The sequence below is a fragment of the Nicotiana attenuata genome, chromosome 8 (genome assembly GCF_001879085.1).
Source record: "Nicotiana attenuata strain UT chromosome 8, NIATTr2, whole genome shotgun sequence".
Classification (NCBI taxonomy): domain Eukaryota; kingdom Viridiplantae; phylum Streptophyta; class Magnoliopsida; order Solanales; family Solanaceae; genus Nicotiana; species Nicotiana attenuata.
Window position 1 is genome coordinate 30,726,882 of NC_031996.1, and position 6,605 is coordinate 30,733,486.

The following is a 6,605-nucleotide window of genomic DNA, read 5'->3' on the forward strand; positions in this document are numbered from 1 at the left end:
AAGAGAGAGATAAGGAATACCTATCAACGCCCCCAAGTCTTGCGGCCTTCGGCGCCCGAGCCAGGAAGCCTCTATTGCTTATCTTGCGTTTTGGATGGAGCATCTCGGTTGTGTTCTGGGACAACATGATGAAACGGGTTGGAAAGGAAGCAAGCCATCTCTATCTCAGTAAGAAGTTCACCCCGTACGTAGGCCCGGTATTCTTTATTGGAGCGCACCTGTGTGCTCTGACTTGGGTTAGCTCAGAAATGAGGGCATATTTCTATGCCTACACTACTTATCTCTCATATCCAGGATGACCCGCTGAAGTACATCTTTCAGAGCCCATGCCTACTGGCAAGCCCCAAGTGGCAAATCTTGCTGAGTGATTTGACATTGTTTACGTGACTCAGAAAGCAATCAAGGGGCAAGACATAGCAGATAATCTCGCCGAGAATTCCCCGTTGGCGGAGAATACGAACCCCTGAAAACGTATTTTCCTGATGAAGAAGTGTCCTTTGTAGGAGAAGATATGCTGAATCCTACGATGGTTGGAGGGTTGTTTTTCGACGGAGCCGCAAAATTCAAAGGAGTTGGCATAGGAGCAGTCCTAGTATCAGAAACCCGGCCACATTACCCGTATCCGCCAAACTCAGGTTCCCTTGCACAAATAATATGGGCCGAATACGAAGCTTGATCCTGGGATCAAGATTGGCCATGTGACATGAATAATTCAAGAGCTACTAGTGATCGGGACTCAGACCTGCTCATACATCAAGTCCGAGAAGAATGGGCCACCAAAAACTCTAAGATACTTCCCTATTTGCACCACATACAGGAGTTAAGGAAAAGATTCACAAAGACCCAATTTCTGCATATCCCTAGGGTTCAGAAGTGAGTTCGCTGACCACTAGCTACCCTATCATCCATGATCCAACATCCAGACAAAAATTTCATTGATCCCATCCCAGTAAGGATTTATGATCAGCCAGCTTATTGTGCCAAGTTGAGGAAGAAGCGGACGGAAAGCCCATGGTTCCACGACATCAAAAAGGTACTTAATAACAGGGGAGTATCCAGAACTCGCCAACCCACATAGAAGCTGCACACTTCGAAGATTATCCAACAACTTCTTTTCACAGCGGAGGAATCTTGTACAGGAGGACTCCGATTTAGGTGTGTCGAAGCAAAAGGAAGCATCCGGACTGTTAGATGAAGTGCATGCAGTGACATGCGGACCACACATGAATGGTTTTGTCTTAGCAAAGAAGAATACTCCGAAGCAGGTATTTTTGATGACTATGGAAACAGACTGTATCCAATATGTTCGCAATGCCACGCGTCAGATACATGCAGAACGTGATAAAGGTGCCTCCAAACGAGGCTTATGCAACTAGCTCACCGTGGCCATTTGCCGCCTTGCGAATGGATGTTATCGGACCTATCGGCCTGCGCATCAAACGGCACAGATTTATCCTGGTGGCGATGATTTACTTTACTAAATAGGTTGAAGCAGCACATACAAGGCAGTGACTAAGAAAGTTGTGGCAGATTTCGTCCGTGAATTGTATTGTTTGCCGATGCAGGATTCCAGAATCAATCATCACTGATAATGGCTCCAATCTCAACAGTGACTTAATGAAAGCAATGGTGTGAGGCATTCAAAGATTAAACACAAGAAATTCTACAGCTTACAGACCTCAGATTGAATGGAGCCGTAGAAGCAGCCAATAAAAACATCAAAAAGATACTAAGGGAAGATGGTCGAAAGTCACAAAAGTGGCATGAAGAAGTTACAATTTCCTACTAGGATACCGCACCACAGTCCGCACATCGACCGGTAGCAACTCCCTACATGCTGGTTTATGGTACAGAGGCGGTCATCCCCGTCGAGGTAGAAATTCCCTCCCTGAGGATCATACAAGAAGCAGAGTTGGACGACGCAGAATGGGTAAAAGGTTGGCTACGAGCAGCTAGCCCTTATAGATGGGAAAATGGATGAATGCAGTTTGCCACGGTCAGCTGTACCAAAACAGAAATGTCCAGAGCCTTCAACAAAAGAGTTAAGGCCAGGAAGTTTACACCGAGGCAGCTGGTGTTGAAGAAGATATTCCCACATCAAGATGAACCAAGGGGAAAATTCTTTCCCAACTGGCAGGGTCCGTACATTGGTTTTCACCGGGTTCTAACTGGAGGAGCCCTTATTCTTGCAGAGATGGATGGAGAAGTCTGGCCAAAGCCATCAACTCAGATGCAGTGAAACAATATTATGTGTAACCACCTATGATTTCTCTATGATGTAATCTGAACTACGCCTGACGTGATTCCGTTGTAAGAGGGTGATACGTAGGCAGCCTAATGGGTTTCGGTCACAATTTAATAAAAATTCATTTCCCCTACTATTGGAAACGGGGCAAGAATTTGAGGAGGGCCCTCAAAAATTCGAAGTTAGTCTTCAGCCACTCATTACGCCAGGGATGCCACCCGTCAGTAAACTGGGGCATGAATTTTGAGGGAGGACCCTCAAATTCGCGAAAGTTGATGCTTCAGTCATTCAGCGCAGCCGTCAGAAAGTGCCAACCTAGTAAACTGGGGCAGAATTTTGAGGAGGACCCTCAAAATTCCGGAGCAAGGAAGGTTGCAAATGTTTTGAACCACGTTGCAGTCGTTGGTTCATCTAAACAAAACCGTTTTCTACTTAATGCTATATTTACTTAAATCATGCATAATTATTGTTCGAATTGCTACTATTTAGCGACGCTAACCCCCACGATTGCGCAATGCGGAAGCCACGGGAAGACGAACTAACCTTCCCCCTTTTTTACAAAACTCAACGATTTTTCTTTGGATGCAGGCGCTCAGGTCGCAAAATCATTAAGATTATGCACTCATATTTTTTAGGAATACAACTTCTCAGAATCACACCTTATTTGCAAGTGTTATCCGCACAACGGCACCCAGCAGCCAAAACCACACAACCAGTTATCGGTCGTCATCTATCAGCTAAGAGATTTCATTACTATTCGCCTGTTATTTTCCCGCATTGCATAAGGCTACCTTTCTGCCTTCCGAGACTAAGCGTTGTCTCCATCTGCATTTCCTGCATTGCATAAGGCTACCTTTCTGCCTTCCGAGTCTAAGCGTTGTCTCCATCTGCACTTCCTGCATTGCATAAGGCTACCCTTCTGCCTTCCGAGACTAAGCGTTGTCTCCATCTACATTTCCTGCATTGCATAAGGCTACCTTCCTGCCTTCCGAGACTAAGCGTTGTCTCCATCCTGCATTCCCTGTATTGCATAAGGCTACCTTTCTGCCTTCCGAGGTTAAGCTCTACCTCCACCTGCATGGCTGAAATACCGCCACTTTACCTTTCTTGCATGGCTGAAATATCGCCACCTCGACGTCTTGCAATCGGCTGAAATATCGCCGAACTTTACTTAAATTTCTGTCGGCTGAAATATCGCCATTTTACTTTTTTGCATCGACTGAAATATCTCCATTTTATTTCATATCGGCTGAAATATCGCCAAACTTTATTTCAATCTTCTGTCGGCTGAAACATCTCCAGTTTTATTTCAATCGGCTGAAACATCGCCCTGTTTTGTTAAATTCTTCTGTCGGTTGAAACATCGCCATTTACGTTTTTGCATCGCTGAAATACCGCCAAAACCTTATTTCAATCTTCTGTCGGCTGAAACATCGCCAGTTTTATTTTCACATCGGCTGAAACATCGCCTGTTTTGTTTTAAATCTTTTTGTCGGCCGAAACATCGCCATTTACGTTTGCATCGGCTGAAATACCGCCAAACCTTGCATTTCAATGGGCTGAAAATATCGCAAATTGTCCAAAGGTGTCATCGTTCGAGGCATCATCCTCATAGCCCGAGAACACCATGTCATGGCCCGAGGACCCACTTTATATCTTGCACATCATTATTCAAAGGCATCATGGTTCGAGGCACCCATTATCATGGCACGAGAACATCATTTCATAGCCTGCGAATCCTTAATTTTGCGCTTCATGGCCCAGGACATCATGGTCCGGAGGACGTCATCCTAACCGTCCGAGGACAGCATTCATGGTCCGACGGGAACTTGCATCATGTTTTAGTTTATGCACAATATACGCCTATATTGCTCACCTTGCAGGTACAACGCGGCTAACAATGGTGCTTCAGCAGGAGCGGTCCCGCTCTGGTTCTCGCAGCTGATCAGCTTCCCAAATACCTCTTGCCTCTCCAAAAGCATCGCGTCCGTCCTTTCGAATCTCCATCGGCATGTTCCGTCAATGGTTCCTGAACTACATATGACCTGATTCCTGTAAAATCAGGGATATGTAGGCAGCTCAGAAACCAGAGCTCGGTCAAATTCTTTGAAAATCGCCACTTCCGATCAAAATTGGCCATCATATCTTTACCCGACAACTCTTTCATCCTTCCCGGGTAAAGAGGGGCAGCTGTTGATAACACAATTTTTCCCTAAGTATTTTATATACTCAAAATATCCTCAAAATAGCATATACATGCATATATAAGCATTCCCAAGAGTTTTGGTATTTTTCCGTATTTTAAATCAATTTATTATCTATTTTAACAGTACAAAATCCAATAATTATTCCCAAAATTATCATTTTTGTGAATAACTCATTTTATTCTCATATTTACACCAAATATAATTAAGGTAATTTTTTTGCTATTTTTAAAGCTAATTGCATATAAAGGCAATTATAGCCTATTTTACGATTAATAGTGTTTTATAATTGTAAAATTAGCTCTAATATTTTTAAATTAATACATATGTATTATTAATTGGTTCAGCATCCTCAATTTTCTTTTAAAATCATTTTCACTATTTTTATAAAATAAAAGGGAAAAACTGGCTATTTAAAATGTGGGAAAAGGCTCTAATATACCCCTCTACTTTGATAAATAGTACGTTCCTCTCCCCCGTTATACTATCAGGCCATTTAAAGGCCTACCGTTAGGAAAGTGAAAAAAAACTACCCTTATTTTTACCCCCGTCCAACAAGGCAATTAAAATGCCATCTGGAAGCCAACGTGGACAGGTCCGACCCGTAACCCGTAATATAACCCGTTAGATGCTTCTTCTTCCCAATACCACCATAGGCATAAATTCTAGGGTTCATATCAGAGAATTTTTTTGCTCATCTTCTCTCCTTCTTTTCTCGATTGCGAAATGTCTCAAGGAAGCTCATCTACTCTCGTCTCTCATCAGATTAAGTGTCATTGTGGTATGATAGCAAGCAACTTAACTTTGAAAACTATTTCTAATCCTGGAAGGAAGTTTTATAAATGCCCTAAGCCTAAGGTTTGTTGGTCTCATCTTCTAAGTTTGGTTTTTTTCTATTTCCTAGTTGTATAAAGTATAAGTGTTTTAGTCTAAATATAATTTATTGTTATTGACAGGATTATTCATGTCGATTTTTCTTGTGGGAAGATGAAGTTTTCCAGTTAATCCTATGAATGCAAATAGAGAATTGGGGTCGACAATGGATGTTGTTATGTTGGACATAGAGAAATTGAAGAAGGAAGTAGCTTCCATGGAGGCTAAAAACCATTCTCAAGTGATTAAAGTTGCAATATTGGAAGAGAAAGTATCAAGATTGGGATCATTCTTTGATAATTTAAGACTATTTTTGGGGTTCGTTGCTGCTTCAATGAAGAACTGATTGGCTTAGGAGATGTGTTCATTGTAATGTTAGCTCTAGTTGGGAGTAGTATGTGTCTAATCCCCAGGGTGTCTAATATTAGGTTTCATTGCTACTTAGCTGCTTTGTATTGTTAATGTTTCCAACTAATGAAAATACTGGTTATTTTTGTTGTTTAAGTATAAAGCTTTCTTGTATCATACTTTCCCTTTATCAAAAACACAACATAACTTCAATATAATTCCCTTTGTAATGTATATCCCTTTGTGACAAACACAACATATTACAAAAACATAATGAAATATATAACTGGGCAGTCAGCATAACTTCATTAATATCAGCTAAACACTTCATTAAAATTCAGCTAACACTTCATTTCAGCAACATAAACATAACATTACATAACTTCATTCATAGACAACATAATTCACATCATTCTGTTGAAAGGACCCAAAAGGGATGTTACTTTATAACCCAAAAAACTGATACCACCCAAGTAATAAAATGACATCCACCTTGAAAAGTTTAAGTTAAAGGACCTAAAAGTTAAGTTAAAAGTACTGTCACATGCATTAATTATATCAATCAAGACACCAAAAACCATTCACATGTTCAGAACTTGACTAGTTCTGTGCATTTCCATTTCCCTTCCTTGACTTCATCTTGGCTAGTCGTTGCCTCTCTAATTGGTTTCCTGTTATAGCAGCTTTTCCTCTCCATGTAAGATTTTTGGGTGAGTAAGGAAGTTCTGTTGGCAAACTCACACCACTGGCATCACCAACAAAGTTAATAGTCCTTGTTCCAGTTGTTGTGCCTAGTTGCTCCCTCCTTCGGAGTCTAGTCTTTGCCTGTGACACACGCCTTGGCATTATAGGTGGGTCTGGATTGTCTGCTTCTGGTAGTCAAAATCTGCTTCTGGATAGTCAAAATCATTTCTGCATTGCTGATTGATTGCTTC